We start from the raw sequence: 7,574 nt of genomic DNA, 5'->3' as shown, positions 1-7,574 counted from the left end.
TGTTTTATGCATATTTTCTCCTAGCCTTTGACTTGTCTATTGATTTGTTTCTTACTGAAGTTTTTTTTTCTCACGGATTGAGTCCAAGGTGTGTCTTTTTCGTCCAGCCAGGTGGCCCCGGCGGGTCGCTACTCAGGGACCCACGTGGGCCAGGGCGGTGCAACAGTGACCCACAGGGGCCAGTGCAGTGAAGTGGCTTTGAAACCTGATTGGAGAAACAGACTGCTCAGCTGTGAGAACACACAGCGCTCCAGAAAACTGGTGTTCAACAGAACGCGTCACTCCGGCTTCCGCTGCTGCGGCGGAGAGTCAGGTTCTCGCGCAAGGCCCCGCGCCTCCGCCCCCGCGCGCCCGCTTCTCTGTCCGGAGAAAGCCTTTCTGCGGGCGGAAGCCGCTAGGAGAGGGCGCTGCGGGCGCGGGTTTCCAGGCACGCCTGGCGCCACTAGGCGGCACTGAGGCGGCGCTGCGCCCTGACTGCGGGTTGGAGGCGACACAGACTCTGGGGCAGGGTCCGCTTTTAAGAGTTTGCTGGTCACGAGGGGAGGCATGGGGACGCGACCTTGTCCAAGATCTGTCTGCAAGGGACCCTTCCCAGCCTCTGTGAACACAGCCCGGGGAAAGGGGCCTTCCGGGGAGCAAAGGCAGCAAAGGCAGCCCGGGAAGAGGAGGAGGGGCTGAAACCAAAGGCAGCCTGGGTACCCAGTTGTTCCCAGGGGACAAGTCCCCCAGTTAGCTGGGCACAGCGAGGCATGGGGAACGGCAGCGACTGCGTTGGGATGGGGCGGCTGCCCCCAGGTTGGGGCGGTGACCCGTGTTCCACCAGGCCAGGCACGGGGCTGAGGTGGCTGACTCCTGTTTCACAAGTGAAGACCTGGTCACCCCAGCAGCAAGGCATTCCGGAGTGGGAGAATTCCTGAGTCCTGGGAAGGAAGCTTTGGTTACAGGGCTGTGGCCCCGAGCAGGAGCTGGCTGGCCCAGCAGGGTGGGCCGAGCACGTTAGTCAAGGCTGAGCTCCAGGCACCAGGGACTCGGGTCTGAGAGACCTGATGTACATCCTGCTCCAGAGCAGATCACAGAGATGCGCCCGCATGAATCCCCAGGCTGAGCGCAGAATTCCGTGGAAGATGCCCAGGAACACAGGTAGTCACCGCGCTAGGGCATCACGCAGGGCCCACCTTGGCCAAATACCACGAGGGATCTTGGACACCTGCATGGGGCCATGGAAGTGCCTGCAAACTCACACTCAGGCCTAGTGCTCACCGAGGTATTGCAGATATTTGTGGCCTCAGAGTAGGAGCTTGGGGAATCAGTGTCTGCTCTTCACTGCAGGGACAGAGATGCAGTGACCTAGGACACATCACAAATATTTAAAACGACGTCCTTGGTCAAGGACAGAGGTAGCCAAGGCCAGCCTTCTCCCAGGAAATTAACCCAGGACCCCAAAGCGCAGGGCTGTTAGGTGGCAGGGAATTGGTCTGCATGTCTCCCTAGAGTGTTGCAACACTTTGGCGCTGGGCTCCCTGACGCAGACTCACCTTCCATACTTAAGCCAGAGGCTTATGAAAGCCAGGCTAAGATCATCCCCTGCCTATCCCTGTAAAGCTTCCCGACTGTCCCTGGAAATCCTTTGAGCTTCTTAGCCCCACAGCATGAGCCCGCTCTGACTCAGGCCCTGACCTGCTCTTTCTCTTCTGTCTCTCCCTCCTCTGTTGATATGGACACACCATTCCTTTCGCATGTCCAGTACAGACCAGACCCCCTGCTGTTGTTAGCATTCCTCCCTCTCCCTGGAATGTTCTTTCCTATCTGTCTACCTGATAAGCACTGAGTCGTCCTACAAAACTCTGCACAGCTTTCACCTTCCCTGTGGAGCCTCCCCTGGCCAGCCCCACCCTGTTGCAGGCAGAATGCTTGGCGGTGGTAACATTGTGGGTTGCTGACCACAAATCCATTCCCCCTTTATTCCTTGCCAAGGGAATGCTGATTTTGAGGTCTGTTTTCACTTATTGGAATAGTCCTGAATAAAATCTGGTTTTACTACTTTATCGTCTAGCTCTGGTTTTTCTTTGCTGTAGGTATTCCTTGCTTGTAGCCTTACCATAGCTCTATCATCGTTGCTGATGATAGTTGTCAACCCTCCGGAAGGTGACCCTAAACAAGCCAAGTCCAACATGCTAGCTCTACCCCCTGAGAGCATGAGACCAACATGGGTGGGCATGTGCCCGGTTCTGGCCTTGCCCTCATGGACTGCGGGTCAGGGGTGGGAAGCTCTTACAGAGCAGCTCCAGCGGCCATAGGGGCCATCCTTCTGGCCATGCCATGGCAGTGTCAGAACCCCAAACAGCACCTGGGGTGAAGGAGCTGCCGAAAGAGTGGAGCGACCCCACTTTGTCCTGTTAGATCTGTCTGGGAAGTGTTTTTATTAGGGTTGGCTGGGTAAGTTTTCTTCCACAGGGAGCCTAAGGGGGCCCAGAGAGTCTTCTCAGAGAACTGGAGGCCATCAAGGATTGGCTCAGGCTCACTGGCTAGTAGGCTCTCCTGTTCCCAAAGTCCATACTCTCGTTTGTTGTTATTCAAAAATATTCGTTGAATGCCTGCTATCTACTAGGCCCTGAATGTTTAAAAACAAGTTCCTGCCTTCAAGGGGCTCACAGTTTTTCTGAGGGGACACGTAAACAGATAAAATGTCGTTAGGGTGTAGTTCTGCGTAATCAAGAGTGTTCTTAGGTGCTAACAAGAGCATCTACTCTGTAGTTTAAGCAGAAAACAAATGTAGGAAAGGTTATTGGACAGCTCACATAATTCTGTGCGGCACAAACACTGTGTCTCAAATCATGCTGCAGGACAAACTTGGGGCTCAGTATGCTGGACCATGTTGTGCCTTCTCTCCCAGCCAGTGCTGCAATGGAAGAAAAGGAATTCAGCTCCTAGGAAATGCAAAACATTGATCTGTGGATAAAGAGGGAGTATATGTACATATCATCTCTTGGAGGGAATTAAAAAGCAACGATGATAGAGCTATGGCAAGGCTACAAGCATGGAATACCTACGGCAAAGAAAAACCAGAGCTAGACGATAAAGTAGCAAAACCAGATTTTATTCAGGACTATTGCAATAAGCGAAAACAGACCTCAGTATACAGTCAGGCTCATTCTAAAAACAACATGAGAAGTTGAGAGTTGGAGCCATGGGGCAGGTAGGAGTTGAAAGATGGAAAGTTACCAAGAGGAAACGCCAGGGGTGAGGGTGATGCTGGCTAAACTGACCTAACAGGATACCTGCTGAAGAAAGGTCAGGGTGACCAGACATCACCTGGGAAGGTGGAGGATGAGGACCCTGATCAGATATTGGGAGTGGTCAGATAGGAACAAGGGGGGTTCTTGCTGAATTGACTTTGTGGGGTTCTTGCTCAAACTGGATTTTACAAGAAAGTACACAGATGAGCCTGGAAGGTTCAGGAGCCTGACTCTAGTTTGCTCAAGCAAAGAATCTTTGTCACTACTCCCTTATTTTTCCCCTATGCTGAAATTAAACTAGGCAGACTCCAAATTATCTTTAAAAATACAGGTGTGTTTTTAAAACATTCCAAAGAGCAATTGCAAAAGCACCTGTGGAATGTGTCTGCTTTACCAGAAGTGCCCGAAAGGTTACTCCAGCAAAAATGATTAGCAGGTGCTGTGGATGCTGCTGGTGTCTTGGCCAGGTCCCCTTTGCTTCCTTCCCCAGGTGCCATGGGGGTCACCTGGTGGGAGTCAGCACAGAGGGCTGTGACCCCCTACACCCATGCTGCTCCAGCTTTGACCCCAGGCAGAGAGAGCTTCCCTCTAATCTGAGGAGACCTCCTGCTTCCAGGCCTGTCCCAGCTTTCTCTGCTGGCAGGAAGGCAGTAAGGGTGATGTCCATTCTGCCCCATCAGGGGAAATTAATCAACTTTATGACTCTGCTTAAGCAGATCCCCTTGCTGGGTACGTACTTGGATGTGACAAAATTTCCTTGGCTGCAGCTCTTCTCAAGGCTCCTGTTTGGCCACATGAGGACTGTTTTGGGGTGGGCTGCAAAAGAACCCATCAAACCAGTGGTCAGGAGGGCTTGCGGGGCAGAGAGATCCTCTAAGTCTGTTCCTTCCTTTTCTTTTCTTTTCTTTTTTCTCTTTTCTTTTCTTTTCTTTTCTTTTTCTTTCTTTCTTTCTTTCTTTCTTTTTCTCTTTCTTTCTTTTTTTTTTTTTTTCTTTCTTTCTCTCTCTTTCTTTCTTTTTCTTTCTCTCTCTCTCCTTTCCTTTCCTTTCTTTCACTCACTCCTTCCTTCCTTCCTTCCTTCCTTCCTTCCTTCCTTCCTTCCTTCCTTCCTTCCTTCCTTCCTTCCTTCCTTCCTCTCTCTCCCTCTCTTTCTTTCTCTCTCTCTTTCTCTTTCTTTTTTTTCTTTTTTCACTTTCACCCAGGCTGGAGTGCAGTGGTGCGATCTCCGCTCACTGCAAGCTCTGCCTCCCGGGTTCATGCCATTGTCCTGCCTCAGCCTCCCCAGTAGATAGGACTACAGGCGCTGCCACCACGCCCAGCAATTTTTTTTTTGTTTTGTTTTGTTTTGGTTTGGTTTTTTTTTGTATTTTTCAGCAGAGAGGGGGTTTCACCATGTTAACCAGGATGGTCTCAATCTCCTGACCTCGTCATCTGCCCGCCTTGGCCTCCCAAAGTGCTAGGATTACAGACTGAGCCACCATCCCCGGCCCCTCTAAATCCTTTCTAAAGGGCTTTGGTGGAAAGCAGCTGGGCATTGACTCAGCACTGAAAGCAAGTCTGCACACAGAGCTTGACTTGAACTGAAAGAAAAGGAAAAAGAATCCTCACCCAGGGCTGGGATCCAAGAGACACACACTGACACAGCTACTAAAAGGTTGTTAAACTCCCGAAGGGCCCCTGCCTTGCTGTGTTATGGTCTGATTGTGTGTTGTTGAAGCCTTTACCCCCAGTTTGATGGTGTTTGGAGATGAGCCTTTGGAAGGTAATTAGGGTTAGATGAGGTTGGGAGGGTGGGGCCCTCATGATGGTATAGTGATCTTATGAAAAGAGCAAGAGAGAGAGAGAGAACGCTTCCCCGCCGTGACCATGTGTAAGCACAGAGGAAAGGTCATGGAAGGACGTGTCAAAAAGGCAGCCTTCTGCAAGCCAGAAAGAGACCCTCCCCAGGAACTAAATTGATCTTAGACTTTCCAGCCTGCAGAACTGTGTGAAATAAGTGTCTGTGATTTAAGCCACCTATTTATGGTATCAGTCTGAAAAGACTAAGACATGTTGGTAAATAGCTGCTGCACCCCCAACACCCAGGAGCCTCCCCTGGGGCCCCACAGACTCCCTGCCATCCAGCACTAAGGGTTGAGGCCTGGCCCTGCAGGGGCCACTATTCAAGCTCTGCTCCACCCCTGCAGACAACAGCCATTCAGGTGAGTGGGTTGTGCCGCAGCAGTTGTTAAATATTCTGAGCACCACTTGTGGTGGATTTAAAAACAGTCCCCAGATTCATTGAAACTCTTCTCATTGACAGATGGGGTTTGTGTCCCCTTTCCTTGAAGCTGGGGTGGCTTGTGATGTCTTCAGCTGATAGGGCACCGGGGAAGTGATGCCATGTGACTCCCGACACTAACTCACAGAAGGCAATGTGGTGTCCTCCTTGTCCACTGGGAGACCGTGGAGCCCCACCCCTTGCTACCCTGAGGCCGTCATGCTGGAGAAGCTACATGTAGGAGCTCAGGGGACAGTCCCAGTTGAGCGTGGCCTTTCAGCCATCTCACCAGGGGCCCAACGTGTGAGTGAAGAGGCATCCAGATGATTGCAACCCTTTGCCCTAGAGTCACCCCAAACTTCAGGTCTTCCCAACTGAGACTGAGTCCTCTTATTTGTTGGGGCAGAGACAAGCACCTTACTGTGCCCTCCAGAATTCCTGACCCACAGAATCTGTGAACATTATACATGAGGATTTTACACCACTGGCTCTGGGGTGGTTTGAAAGGCGGCAGTTGTAACTGGGAGCCCTCCCTGCATAGAAAGGTGAGGAAACTGAGGCTGAGAGAGTAAGTGACTCAGTCACTGATACAGTTTGGATGTCACCTCCAAATTTCATGTTGAAATGTGATCCCCAGTGTTGGAGGTGGGGCCTGGTGGGAGGTGTTTAGGTCGGGGGCGGATCCCTCATGGCCTGGTGCTGTCCTCACCATCTTGAGATCTAACAGGATCTGGTTGTTTAAAAGTGTGTGGCACCTCCCCCCACCTCTCTTGCTCCCACTCTCACTGCGTGATGTTGGCTCCCCCTTCACCTTCCGTCATGACTGTAGGGTCCCTTCAGAGGCCTCCCCAGAAGCTGAGCAGATGCTGGCACCATGCTTCCTATACAGCCTGTAGGACCGTGAGCCAGTAAATTACCCAGACTCAGGTATTGCTTTATGATGCTGGCACCATGCTTCCTATACAGCCTGTAGGACCGTGAGCCAGTAAATTACCCAGACTCAGGTATTGCTTTATGATGCTGGCACCATGCTTCCTATACAGCCTGTAGGACCGTGAGCCAGTATATTACCCAGACTCAGGTATTGTTTTATGATGCTGGCACCATGCTTCCTATACAGCCTGTAGGACCGTGAGCCAGTAAATTACCCAGACTCAGGTATTGCTTTATGATGCTGGCACCATGCTTCCTATACAGCCTGTAGGACCGTGAGCCAGTAAATTACCCAGACTCAGGTATTGCTTTATGGCAACACAAGAATAGCCTAACACAGTCAAAGTCATGGAGCTGGCACAGGGCAGAGCCAGAATGTGCCTCCCATCCAAGTGAATTCAGAGCCCACGCTGTTCCCATCTCCCTGATCAGGCTGGTTCCTGGGCACATGCTTACCCCTCAGGGCCACTTGAGGGGAAGTTCACAAACTGGAGCATGTTCAGGGGTGATGGCCCCAAACCAGGCTCCAGGAGGGACCACTGAAGGGACTGGGGACACCGGGCTTTGACAGAAGTCATCGCAGAATTTGTGGGGCTTCTTCAGATATCCAAACTGTTGTTACTGGGAATGAATAAGTGTTGTGGCCCCAGATGGCAGAGGTGTGGGCTTGATGCGGCTGATTTTGGTTCAGGTAAAGCAAGAACTTTGCCGGTCACATCCACTGGAAAAAGACTGGGCTGTCAAAGGATGCAGTGAGTCCCCATCTTTGGAGGCAGCCAAGTGCACCTGGAGTACTTAACTGCACCCTGAGTACCCCCAGTATACCCTGAGTACCCAAGTGCACCCCAAGCACACCAAGGACCACCCCCGGGTGGATGCCAAGGGGATAGTTAGGCTGCAGGTTGGAACAGGACCTGCTGACTTTAAATCCCTCTCTAACCCTGAGATATGAGGATGTAGCCTACACATCAAGAGGTGAATAGAATCTACCCTCATTTGCAAGGGATGTCCCCAGGGCAGCGGTGGGTGCAGCCCATCCAGTGTTCCCACTGGGAGATGCCCACGGGGTGCTCAGGCTTTGTGGCTCCCCAAAGCTGTTTCTGACAGATTAAATTGGTCCTACTCTGGTTCCTGCTAAACATCCA

The 7,574-nt window shown here is 51.7% G+C and overlaps 1 pseudogene; it reads right to left on the bottom strand.

Moving 5' to 3' along the window:
* Positions 1-309: 309 nt before the first annotated feature.
* Positions 310-7,007, bottom strand: LOC126962234 (uncharacterized; annotated as a pseudogene).
* Positions 7,008-7,574: the final 567 nt, after the last annotated feature.

Source organism: Macaca thibetana, chromosome 9, assembly GCF_024542745.1.
Source record: "Macaca thibetana thibetana isolate TM-01 chromosome 9, ASM2454274v1, whole genome shotgun sequence".
NCBI classification, from domain to species: domain Eukaryota; kingdom Metazoa; phylum Chordata; class Mammalia; order Primates; family Cercopithecidae; genus Macaca; species Macaca thibetana.
The sequence above is the reverse complement of the archived record's forward strand: the minus strand, read 5'-3'. Positions and strand labels throughout refer to the sequence as shown.